Below are 13,949 nucleotides of genomic sequence, written 5' to 3'. Positions count from 1 at the left end.
ATATTAAGGGCGACGCGGTGGCGCAGTGGGTAGCATTATCACCTCACAGCAAGAAGTTCACTGGTTCTAGCCTCAGCTGGGTCAATTGGCATTTCTGTGTGGAGGGTATATGCTGCGTAAAACATATGCTAGATATGCTAAGTTGGCGGTTCATTCCGCTGTGGCAACCCAAGATTAATAAAGGGACTGAGCCAAAAAGAAAATGTATATAAACATATATATATATATATAAAAAATATATATATAAAATAAAATAATATATTTTAAAAAATTATTCCCAGATGTAGTATAAATTTATTGAGAAAACAGATGCCAAAAATGATCTGACCCCTGCCGTATATCTGATCCCTGCCGTATATCTGACCCCAAACACAATCACCAGCCACAATCATGCATTTCGCAAAACCAGATTTAGTAGTGCCAATCTGTAAAAACTGTAGGACTCAGACACACATAAATACTTCACACATATACCAGGGCCTCTGAGACGGTGCCGCTTTTTCTAACAAACCTCCAGTTCATTATTTATTTTTATAATCCTGTCAAAATGCATAACATCTTCCTCAGAGAGCGAGCGAGAGCGACAAACAATCCCATGGGCAAGAGAACCAAAAGTGTGACAAGACTCTCTCTCTTTCTCTCCACTCACTGCTGTTGGTTACAGCATTCCCTGTCGCGCTCCGCATGTGTGTTCATGTGACGCACCATCAATGTGTGTTTGTATGTTTGTGTATGTCGTGTCTTACATGTCTGCGCTGAGGGACCGGCGCAGATTGCAGAGCCCCTGTTTTCCCGCCACACTGAAATCCCGCATTAATCCACTCACTTCATCGGAAAGCTGCAGGATCGGCTAGCAGCTGATAAAGAGGCAATGCGGACCGGACTGATAAAGCAGACTTCAGTCACAAATTAATGCTGATAATTCCGTCTCTTTTTACTGCCACCCTGTATCTCTTGCTTACACACACTTGCAAGGAAACGCACTCAAAAATCGGGTCAGTTACAGTTTTCCAGTCTCTCGCTTAAACGCACTTCTGTGCTTTCACTCACGCTGGAGACAAACACACATGTCAGAGTATGACTGAGAATTTCTATGCATTTGGGAAATTTTGCATTTCCTTTCTCAGAGGAAACCATTCATCATTGACTTCAAGATTAAATTCATTATCTTTATAGGATACAACCTCATTTTGAATGGCATTAAAACAAGATGTCTGTGGGTGGGTGGGGAGGGGGTGTTGGAGGGGTCAGTCCTTTAAATCAGCAAGAAAAAGTATGCTCTTTATCTTAAATCATTCATTCATTCATTTTCCTTCAGCTTAGTCCGTTTATTCATCAGGGGTCACCAAAGCAGAATAAACCGCCAACTTATCCAGCATATGTTTTGCACAGTGAATGCCATTCCAGCTGCAACCCAGCACTGGGAAACATCCATACAGACTCATTTACACATAAACACTATGGCCAATTTTCATTAATTCATTCATTTTTCTTTTAAGATTAGCCCCTTTATTAATCAGGCGTCACCACAGCGGAATGAACCACCACCTTATCCAGCATATGTTTTATGCAGCAGATGCTAATCCAGCTGCCACCCATCTTTGGGAAACACCCTTATACACATTCACGCATTCACACACACTACAGGCACCAAGCTTACCTAATTCACCCTTGCACTGTGGGGGAAACCAGAGCATCTAGAGGAAACCCACGTAAACATGGGGAGAACTTGCAAACTCCACACAGAAATGCCAACTGGCCTAGCCGGTACTCGAACTAGTGACCTTCTTGCTGTGAGGTGACAGTGCTAAACACTGAGCCAACGTGACGCTCTTTTATTAAATCATAATATTAATAATTAAAATAATATATAATATACATTTGACCACCCCTATAATAGGTAATACCATTGTGAATGCATGATCACACCAAACAGTCTATGTGGGGAAATATCCAATCAGTGGGCTGAAATCTACATATATCTACATATAGCTTAAACATTAAGTAAAATTACATGAACAATCTTTCATGTATCAATTTATAGGTGCAGAAATGCAAACGTGTTACTGTTTGATTTAATTCAAAATTAGGTACACTTTGAGACTCACACATCTGGTCTACAGTATACACTCATAAAACATAGTTTTAACCTTAGTTTTGCTTTACAAACTCTTCTTACAATCTCAAATCAGCAACAATTCAGGCCCGTAGACGAAGATTTAGTTATCAGATATGCTAGTTTATCATGTCCTTTCTTAAAACAGGGTGATTCAGTTTTCTTTGATGATTGGTTTGAGGTTATTGATGTTGAAACGTAACGCTCTCACTCTTCTTTTGCCTTTCTGGCTTCATTGGGCCTTCTCGGCCATGTCTTCTTTGTTCTATCTTAATCATGTTTTAACTTAATTTTATAAGTTCACCAATCTGTTTTAAGTCAGTTTAACATAATATAAGTTCAATGAACTCGTAGGATTAATTTGATTCAACTTAAACATTTAAGGCAACCAGGATTTGTTTACAGTGTAGTACATGCCTGTTGTAAAGATATGTGTTGTCTACACCTTTTTATTACCAATATTGAAGGTATTAAACATGGATTGCTCATTTTTACACACAGAACAAGTTAAAGCAAAAAATTACCCGATCTTTGAATTAATGGACAAATAAATTGTAGGCTCCAACAGACTAGGAGTTCAATTTAGTGTCATTTGAGTTTGGCTACTATTAACAATAAAGTCAATCCAAATATTCATAACTAAATAAAAATGTGTTACTCTTCATTTATATGTATAATCTTACGAGCTTAATTCCCTACATTGTACATATAGTTGTTTTAACCTGATTGGATAAACACAAATTAGTTTAGGTGAATTGTATATTATGAAAAAAAGTGTAGTGTTTAAAGATTTTGGATACATAAACCTAAAGTAGGAGCCTCCAAAACAAAAACATAATCCATTAAAACAGCATAATATCAACACTTTATGGATTACAGTATATTGCATGAGTGAATTATCATTGCTACCACTGAGGCACACCAGTGCCAATGTATCTACAAACCTTCCTATACATTTTCCAGTCTTTAAGTGAAGCTCTCTTCAGTCTTTCTCAGTAATATTGAGATAATCAAACCCATGAGACAGAATCTCGCTTGGATGAGCGCTCTCTGTTTACTATGAGTCTCAAATCCCTTAAGTCTGATCCTAAATCAGATCCATCATCAGTTAGCTTAAGCATGGAAGAGGCAGCTTCTCTGATCCCAGATCAGCATCCAACTATGATAACCACTTCAAATCTCCACAATAAACACCTGACTGCCTGATAGAACAGGTCCGGATTGGAATCAAGTATTCACGGCTTACGGTCCTGCCAGTGAGATCTTGTCACCATGAGCAGCAGATGCATTACATTAATCAATGTTAATGAAAGCTCGCACTAATTGTAAGCGCGCATGTATGCATGAGGGAAAGCAAGAGCACAAGAAAGTGCCTTGGTGAACATGTGACTGTTTGTGTATGCTTGAGTGTGTGTGTATCCGTGTGCAGCTGTTGTCTCATTGCTATGCAGTTGGCATCGGCCTCACTAAAATAGGAAGCAATTACACTGTGAACCTGCAGTTAAAGTTTGAGTGGCAGCTGATGTTTAATGCATGCGAGACAGAGCTGCGGGGTTAGAACCGTGCTCTTGGGATCCTGCGGTTCTCCTGCAGGACAAAACCCCAGCAGCTCCGCTTGGCCACAAGCACCCGGACGGATTCACAACTATTCAACTTAAGGTGATCCCCACTGACACAAGTCACACACTGACAATATGGGTGGAACTGTAGCGTTTTTTAGGGATCATGATGGTAGCATGGACTGTTATAGAAGCTTGTTTCTGCCACAAAATTAATAAAAAAATTAAATTAATATTTATGGAATTTGAGTTGCTCAGGCTTACTTTATTTTTGCCATACACTTGCGAGTTGACAATTTTTCTATAGTGTGAAAAGTCCCGATTAAAGGAACACTCCTTTTTTTTTATTTATTGTTAAACAGTTCTATTCATGAGTAAATTTAGGAAATAAAATGGAGCAGGAGTATTCCTTTAAGCAGAAAATGATGCAACTACATAATGCTTTGTTTTATTTTATTTATTTGCTTATTTATTTCATTAATTTATTTATTTGCTTATTTATTTATTTGTTACTTTTTTAATTATTTAATTTATTTGCTTATTTGTTTTTTATTTAGCTAAACCATTTGCTTATTTATTTATTAATCATTTATTTTATTTATTTACTTATTTTTTATTTAGATATAAGAAAATTCTTTTAGTAATATTCTAATTTGCCATTCATAATAGATGTTATTTTACATTTCTATTCCCAGAAATACAGTACTGCACTCACACAAGCCGTGTGTCAGGGAACAGACCAGGAGAAATAACAGGTAAGATAACTTAACCTAGATTTATTACAACTGAAGGATATAAACAAAGTTCAGAAAACACACACGCAATAACAAACCTGGGGGAAATATAACTGTAAGTCTCTGATATTTTCGCAAGAAACAGAAAAAAGGAAGCCAGGGGTGAACTAAAACTAAGATTAAGCTTCAACCTGAAAGAGCAGTTGGATTATTTTTTCAGAGCAATAATATATTTGTCTCTTTTCCAGGTGAGACATGGACAGACAGACAGGCAGGTGGGAAGTCAAGTAAGGATGCCAGATAAGAGTAAAAAAAATGGGCAGACTCTAGTGAAGTGTCATTCATTAATGAAAGTTTCATTCACTTCCATTCAAGTTTAGACATATCTTGTTGCACTGCTTGATGTTGCAAACTGATTTTTTTATTATATTATTCTACTTTGTCAATAACCATGCATCCACTTCTGCATTGAAATAAGAGCAAATTCTTCATAGTGCTAAGCTGAATCATCCAATAGTATCTGAAATTAGCCTTTATAATGCAAGATGATATTGCAACTCTCAGCGATGCAATGTCAGACACAATGCAGTCAAAGAAGCTAGTGACATCACTGTGAGGGGTAGGATTAGCGCTGGGGCCCATTAAAAAGCATTACATGCAGCTCAGATTGCTTCTGCACCAAGTCTGCATCCACACCCCTCTTGAATCATCACTAACAAGTAAGGGCTGGACTTGCAGAAAACACCTAATCACATTAGAGGCCAGACTAAAACCATATCACATCAGAGGGTCATACGTTTATGTAAAAAAAAGAAGGCGGCCACAGCGCTCCGAATATCGTGTGTGTACTGGTACAGGACAGGTAAAAATGACATACAGGAGAATCACCTCAGTCCATCTAAGCTGAGGAATCTGTTATTTCTGATTACCAAACTGCACTAGTGCCCTAATGTACATTTTCAACTTTTTTATTTATTTATTTATTTTTAACTGTAGTACAGTAGTATATATATATATATATATATATATATATATATATATATATATATATATATATATATATATATATATATATATATATTTTTTTTTTTTTTTTTTTTTTTTAACGTTAACGTTAACGTTTAGGATAGTACTGAATAAAAATTGCTTACCAACACACAAACCAGAACCAAAGGCACAAAATAACTCGAACACTAAACTAAAATTACAATAAAACTAAAATTACTACAGGACTGTGCATAAATTAACTCCCACAAGTTTATATTAAATTAGTTTCAGTTCAGTTTTTTTTCCTTCTTTTATTAAAACAACTAACAAAATATTCTCCTTCAAATTGTCACTACATTTTTTTAAAACTGTTTAAACAATTAATTGTCCAGTTTCAGGTTCCTTTGTGTGTTTTAATTTTGATTTCAGTCACGTTTTTAATGTGTGTGAAATATAATGCGTGCATTAGAGCAGAAAATAAGAAAAAACACATTATTTATTAATTTTTCTTGTGCTTTTCTGTGCTCAATTCACCTGTACTGCATCTCTTTGAATTGTGGGGGAAACCGAAGCACCCAACAGGGGGAGAACATGCAAACTCCACAAAGAAATGTCAACTGGCACAGCCGGGACTCAAACCAGCGACCTTCTTTCTATGAGGCGACAGTGCTAACCTCTAAGCGACAGGGAAATCACAGTCAAAAGCCAGGCTAATATTCATATAAATGATCTACTTGTTAAAATACTAAATCAGAAGCATAACACTACGCCAAACTGCCTGTCTACATTTTATTATTTTTTAATAATATACTTTAAAAGAGACTTCTTAAATATAATATTTTAATTATAGAAAAAATTAAATATTAAATGTTGTTCAATTAGGGTGTACAGCGCACATGCAGGCTCAAAATAACAGATCTGCTTTTCTGAAAAGACATCACGAATGGGATGTCTATTGTTTAATTATAGGAATGCAGACCTCTACTTTGCTATAACCAAAATATTTGTATGATCATACCCAACGATAACACCCACATAAAGCACTTAGAGGCAATTTTATATGTATTGAAGCAGCAGAAGGGCACATGGTGCTGAGTTCTAGCAGCTAAAATCATATTGTGGAACAAGGTGCTTACCAGAGCTGAAGAGAGACAGTGACCTAGGTGGCTGGGACCCCTGGGACCCCTCCTGTGGTGCCGTTGCTGACTGCGCTTTAAAAACTATGACTTCTGCTGCTAAGAAACATGAAAATGTGAAAAGGGTCTATTGGGAAAAGCAGGACACATAGAGAAACCAGACATGACTGCAGACAGCAAGGGAGTGGATGGTGAGGTTAATGAGTTCATCTTTAACAGGTGTGCTGTTTGGGAAAAGGTTAAAATTGTAGATACAGGGGAATGATGGGTAATGGAGTTCCTAAGGAAGGCTAGTGACAGAGATGGTGACTGACTGGAACTGTGACATTGTGAAGTGATATATCGTAACATTGTAACTTTTTTAAATTATGCAAACTGGTTCAATAAGATGCTTTTAAAAGCCTAATTCCCAGCTTTTGCAGAATTATTTTGGAATCACAATTGTAAAGTAGATCAACTTTATTTATTTATTTATTTATTTATTTATTTATTTATTTATTTATTTATTTATTTATTTATTTATTTATTTATTTATTTGTCTGTTTTTGTTAGAGCTTTATTTTTTGACACAATTTTATTTTCAATATTATTTTAATTACCTTGTTAGAGTTTTTATTTTAAACTTAATTTTATTTTTTTTTCCATTTCAAGTTTTATTTATTAATGTTTATTTTACTTCAAAAGCTCTGAGATGGGCTCTTGTTTTATATATAAAATCCATAAAAGCATATTACAAATGTAAAAAAGATTAAATAAATAAATAAATAAATAAATAAATAAATAAATAAATAAATAAATAAATAAATAAATACATAAATAATAACAACAACAACAAGGTGTGTAATCATTGTGGGCTATTATGCTATATTATTTAACAAAACCAACAGATGTCTTGATCATGATGTTAATAATTTTAAATGTTTATTCCTAAGACCGTTTCATATAGTTTAAAATGACCTAAACATGGTAAAATTGTGTTTGGCATGCATAAATATAGCAGATATATGCTTTTTCAGCCCAAACACACATGTCCTAGATTACAAAGTGACCTGTCCCAGATGATCAAATTCAGGCAAAATTTTATTTGACTTTTTTTTTTTTTTGCCACAAAAATACTAATAGATGTGGCATGGCTTTTCTGGGTATAATATATTAACAATATATTGTTCTTATGTAGAAAACATCTTAAGGATTTTAAATAAGTCTAATATGTTGTTCTGACTGGTTAGATGGACATTAAATTAGAGTTGAAGTCAAAACTGCAAAAAGTGTCCCAGATTAAATGAATTCACACTACATATGCATCTAACTTTCTAAATAATATAATTTCACATTGTTAAATTGTGGTTTCTCAGCCTTGTTTCTCCTTCTTTTTCCTTATAACAATTTTTCCCTGATGTTGGTTTGCTAACCCAATCTACAGTTGAGAAGTCAGAGTCATTTTTTCCCCAATTTTTGTTTAACAGAGAGAAGATTTTTTTTCGACACGTTTCTAGACATAATAGTTTTAATAACTAATTTCTAAAAATTATTATTTTATCTTTGCCGTGATGAGAGTAAATAATATTTTACTAGATATTTTTTAAGACAATTGTATACAGCTTAAAGTGACATTTAAAGGCTTAACTAGGTTAATTAGGTTAACTAGGCAGGCTAGGGTATTTAGACAAATGATTGTACAGTATAATACTGGTAGACTATTAAAAATATATAGCTTAAAGGGGCTAATAATTTTGACCTTAAAAACTGCTTTTATTCTAGCTGAAATAAAACAATTAGGAAAGAATTAAAAATAATTAAAAAGAATTAAGAAAAATATATATATAATATAATAATTTGTTTGTGCTGTTAAACATCATTTGGGAAATATTTTAAATAGAAAAAAAAAATCCAAAGGGGGGCTAACAATTCTGACTTCAATTGCATGTAGTAGTTAGTTGTAGATGATTGCATTCGGCACTACTTCATTAGCTTTATATCTAAAACAACCTTACAATATTCACTTTTAATGGACTAAATTGAATCAACTAAATAAACTAAATGTCACTATTGTCATTGCAGAAGTGCATCAAAACTGAAAAAAATATCCTCTTTTATTACTAAAGAAGACCTTTACTGCTATTTTCCTGTACTATGCAGTGAAGCTACTTTTAGACAATCTGTATTTTCTAAAGCAGCATATAATTAAATGTGACTTAAAGATGGCAACGCATGCAGGGAAGAATCAGTTAGACACTGCAGCCAAGAGCAATATTAAATAATGAACTGTTATAGCGAATAGACGCATGTAGTGCATCGGGAAAAGCCATTTGCTTGCTTCTCTCATGCATGAGTGAACTGCTGTTTCCTATCAACCCTAAAAGTGTGTGTGTGTTTTTCTATTTGCTAGTATTTTGTGACGATCTGTGCACTTCCCTTTAACTCCTCTAAAGAGAAGGGCACAAAGAGGACAGGTTAAAAGCTTATATTTATGTAAACAAGACCTTTCATCAGAGGACACATGCATGCGAGAAAAGGTTTTTATATAAAAAAAAAAAAACGTACAGTTCAGGTTTTAAAATACGAGGGAGTCACACACCTGTGACCACACATCAATTCAGTGCTGCAGAATATCAGTGTGATTCCAGGTTAGGGTAATGAACTAGATGAAAGCTGGGCGGTGTGATGGTAAATAGTGTGTCAACTGGATTTTGCAGCATCATTTATATATATTTGTTGCAAGTGTCATGGTATTGATGCAAAATTACAGAGCAGAATGAGTCTGAAAACTCTCATTCTACAAGGTGTTTGCCATTATTTCAGTGGAGATCAAAATTAAAGGACGATTTATGAACACTTGATTGTTTTTGTTATTTATCTGATGAAGTAAATACATAGTAGATACAAGTTCACAGCTTTTTAAGTGAGAAGTTTAATGTACACTCAAAAAATGATTACTGCTGCTTGTTTAAACTACCTGTTAAAAATGAGCTGAAACAATGACAATTCTTGTCATTTCTTTGACCAATTTATTTGATTTATGTTCAGTTCACTTAAATTTGTAAACCACTAGGTTAACCGAACCATTATGTGTTGGGACAACATAAAGTAATTGTGTTGGTCTAACTACCTGGTTAGGGTTTGTTGTTCCCAGCATGCTTTTTTTTTGCATGGAATTGAATTAAGAAAGGGGGATGTTGAAAATAAAAGTCATTTTAGGTTTAAGGTTAATAGTAAGACTTGTCAGAGTTTAATCTTCACTTTAGTTTAAAAATTTAGAAGATTTTTATGTAAAGCTTTGAGCTTTGAGAATATCATTTTTGCTGAAGCACCCATACTTTGGGTTTTGGCAGCTTAATTAGCAAAAATGCAGATTGTTGCTTTGCACAGTGAGCAGTAAGCAGTAACTGTCCAAAAATGGATTCTGAGATCAGTCTCAATCAACTATGTTACTGATGAAACATGAGGATCAATTTAAATAAAACTAAGATACTTTGAAATGAATGACACATCTTAAACAAACATGATATTATTAGAGCTTTGAGTGTGAGTTAATTAAAAATACAAATGTATCGAAACTTAATTAGATAAAATCATGTTGGAAAAACTCAATTGCATTTAATTGTGTAAAATTTTTTTTTTTTAATTTTTTTTTTTTTTTGTGGGTGCCAAACAAAGTAATTGGATAGTATTCCTGCCCTATTATATTGAGTTCATCCAATGAGTTATTTTTGGAGATGTCTGAAATGTGTTCTTTTTCATTCATGATACTTTATGTTCATTGGGTTTTCATTTGTTTTTAATATTTCTTGTAGATTCAGTTTAATCTGATACATGTACGAATGGTGAAAGATAAGTAGATGAGTGTGCAAAATAAATAAAAATGACAAAATCAGGGATGCTTCAATCAGGATTTTTGCAGCCGATACAGAGTACCGATTCCTTGTCATGGTGATCGGCCAATACAGAATATCGATTCTGATGCTTTAAGCTTTGTAATGCATAAAATATATTTTCCCTCTAAGTATGATACTTAAGTGGAGATCTCTCCTTACCTAAGAGTATAAATTATGACACGTCTCTTATCACTAGACCCACACGAAATCTGCCCATTCTAGTCTATTTACTTACTTGTGTAAATGAGTGTAATTATATTTATTCAGTTCTGAAATAATGTTATATTTATTTATAATTTTATATATCAATAATTTTAAAGTAATATTATTGACTTATAGTAAAATGGTCATATGATTTATTTACAATAAAGAGTCTTTTTGTAGATGTATTACATGAGAGACTTGCTTTGTTTATCAAATAAGTGGATCTAATTGCATTTGCATTGTAAACATTAAATAAAAGTTAAAAAGGTGTTATTTTTGATTTCATACATTAAGTTTAGAGTGATACTCCCAAAATCATTCCACATGAATCCACAGATTTTGTCTTGGCTTACTTATAACCATTCAGGTGTGAACATGTCATGGCCTGAAGCAGCTTTACAGTTTATAGATATCACAGAAAAAAAAGAAGAAAAAAAAAAACATTAATTGGTCAGAAAAATAACCAGCAAAGAAATTTTGAAACATCATGTCTGAATCAAGAAAAAAATTGGAGTACATATTTCATGCATAAGAAGAACCTATAAATCCATTACTTCTTGACTAAAAGGAAATCGGCTGTTTATTGTAATAAATAAAGTAAACATGCAATATTGTCAAAAACATAGAACTTCTTATATGTAAAAAGGCCTAAATCATGCAAGAACATTCAAATATTTTGCTCATCTCCAACTAACACAAATACTTGTGATCAGTTCATGAGATCAGCCAGATCAGAGTCACTAAATGTGATTATAGGCCGATAACAGTCTCCGGCCGATCGATCGGTGCATCCCTAGACAGAATGTTTTTGAGTTGATATTAAAAATAATTTTTCTTTTACTGTTACTGTCAGGGATTGATGTTCAAACACAAGGATCAAATTAAATGTCTTTTAAAATATATCACAAAAATCAATAATGCAATAGTGCAATCAATAATATTTTATTTTATTTTTTCAGCATGGATGTAATAAATATATCAAAAACATCATTAAAACATTTTAGTGAAAACATACTGTAATGTTACAAAATAATATGCATTTAAAAAAAAAGCTGCTTCTTAGCACTTTCTACTTATCACATGTCAGGGTAAAAATATGGTATCATAGTTTTACCAGTAATATTCCAAATTATAGAGTACTGGGTTTTGGCTGGAAGTGCACCCGCTGCATAAAACATTTGCTAGAATAGTTGGCGGTTCATTCTGCTGTTGCTGTCACGGTTGCAGGTTTGTGCGCTCTTCCGGAATGTCTGTGTGATCATGTGGGTTTGTTTTGCTTTTGTGGCCCACGTGTGTTGTTTTGGTCACGTGGCCTTACGTCACTCCGCTGGATTGATTTTTCGCCAGCTGAATTACATCATCGTGACTATTTAAGTGCTACGTGTTTAATGTTCATTGTCAGTTCGTTACGTGTGCTCATGTGTGTCTCTCTGTGCTCAGGACCGTGAGGAGCTTCTGCTAGAGCCTGATTTCCTGTTCGATTCCTGTCCTGTTCCCCTAGCCTTAGCACCTCACTCTTTTGTTACACCTGCCTTTTTTGAGTTTGACTGTGTTTAATAAATTACTTTGTTCACTCGCTATTGGATCCACCCGAACATTTATTTTGAACGTGACAAAACGAACTGACCTTTACCATGGATCCAGCGAGTACTTCTCAGATATCGGAGTTCCTCACTGCTAGCAACGCCAGGATCGATCGCCAGGACGAGGCTTTAGCCACGACTGCACAGGCTATCCAGGCCTTGGTTGGTCAGGTGTCGTTACTCACTACTCAGGTCCAACAGCTGATTTCCGGAACAACACAAGGGGAGCCTGCACCAGCTCCGGAGGTGATACCTGCGCCAGTGACTGCCAGTGCTAACTTGGGCGTTGGTCGCTCAGTTGAGCCTCGCCTTCCTCCGCCGACCTGCTATGCTGGGGAGCCTCACTTATGCCGGTCCTTCTTAGCCAAATGCTCCCTGTACTTCTCCCTGCAGCCATCTTTGTTTTCCTCAGAGCAGGCCAAGGTGGCGTTCGTCATCACTCTCCTTTCAGGAAGGGCGGCTCAATGGGGAACCACAGCATGGGAGAAGAAATTACCCTGTTGTTCTTCGTTCGACCTGTTCTCAAAGGAACTAAAAAAGGTCTTTGATCGGGCCGCCTCTGGGAGAGAGGCCGCTCGAGTCCTCGCTGAGCTCCGCCAGGGGAATCGGAGCGTGGCGGACTATTCCATTGAGTTCCGCACTTTGGCTGCTGAATCCGGCTGGAACGCGGAGGCTCAATGGGACATGTTCCTTCATGGCCTTTCGGATCGTCTTCAGGACGAGATCTACTCCCTAGATCTTCCCAAGACCCTCGACGAGCTAGTGGATTTGGCCATCCGGGTGGACTCCAGACTGCTTCGCCGTGAGAGTCGCATGCGGCAAAACAGGTTTCCGGATCCTGTCCCTGACTCGCCGGTCTCGCCGATGGCACCGGAACTTGGGAGCGTTGACCCGGAACCCATGCAATTGGGCAGATCCCGCTTGTCCGTAGAGGAGAAGCGCCGGCGAAGAACGGAGGGACTCTGTCTCTACTGCGGTGGGGCGGGGCATCGGGTGGCTTCCTGTCCCGTAAAAGTCAACACCCATCAGTAGGTAAGAGGTTACTGATGGGTGAAATTAATTTGGACAAATCCTCTACGTCTGCCACTATACTGCCCGTCTCCTTATCATGGGGTTCCGGAACTCAAGACACACAGGCGCTCGTCGATTCCGGGGCGGAGGGAAACTTCATTGACTCTGGTTTCGCTTTCAGTTTTAAACTTCCGGTTATTGCACTGTCACAACCCATTGCAGTACGCGCACTCAGCGGACTTTCCCTTCCCACTATCACTCACTCCACTAAACCCATAAAGCTGATCACGTCTGGAAATCATGTTGAACACATTTCATTTTTTTTAACAGACTGTTCTAACACACCAGTGGTTTTAGGTCATCCTTGGTTAATTCTTCATAAGCCTCACATTAACTGGGGTCTTAATGCCATACTTTCGTGGAGTGAGAACTGTCATCAGTCTTGTCTTTCGTCTGCTCGTTCTGCTGTTTCTCGTTCTGTGTTTCAGGAGGAGCGCATGGACCTGTCAAACGTGCCCAGTGAGTACCTCGACCTGAAGAGAGTGTTCAGTAAGTCTCGAGCTGCTTCACTGCCTCCTCACCGTCCCTATGACTGTGCAATAGATTTATTGCCAGGTACGTCTCCGCCTAAAGGCAAGTTATACTCTCTTTCTATTCCTGAGAGGGAGGCCATGGAGAAATATATTTCTGATTCTCTAGCGGCCAAGATCATACGGCCCTCTTCTTCACCGGCGGGGGCGGGGT

The 13,949-nt window shown here is 36.4% G+C and overlaps 1 long non-coding RNA gene across 1 annotated transcript in view; it reads right to left on the bottom strand.

Annotated features, from left to right (window-relative positions):
• The window catches only part of LOC147832186 (uncharacterized), an 86,650-nt gene extending 79,932 nt beyond the window's left edge, over positions 1 to 6,718 (bottom strand). The window contains exon 1 of the long non-coding RNA XR_015518340.1: positions 6,533 to 6,718. This is a non-coding gene — a long non-coding RNA (uncharacterized LOC147832186). The remainder of the gene's footprint in view (positions 1 to 6,532) is intronic.
• Positions 6,719 to 13,949: the final 7,231 nt, after the last annotated feature.

This window comes from Danio rerio, chromosome 20 (assembly GCF_052040795.2).
Source record: "Danio rerio strain M-AB ecotype USA chromosome 20, GRCz13ab, whole genome shotgun sequence".
Taxonomy (NCBI): Eukaryota; Metazoa; Chordata; class Actinopteri; order Cypriniformes; family Danionidae; genus Danio; species Danio rerio.
This window is presented reverse-complemented; position numbering and strand designations above follow the sequence as displayed.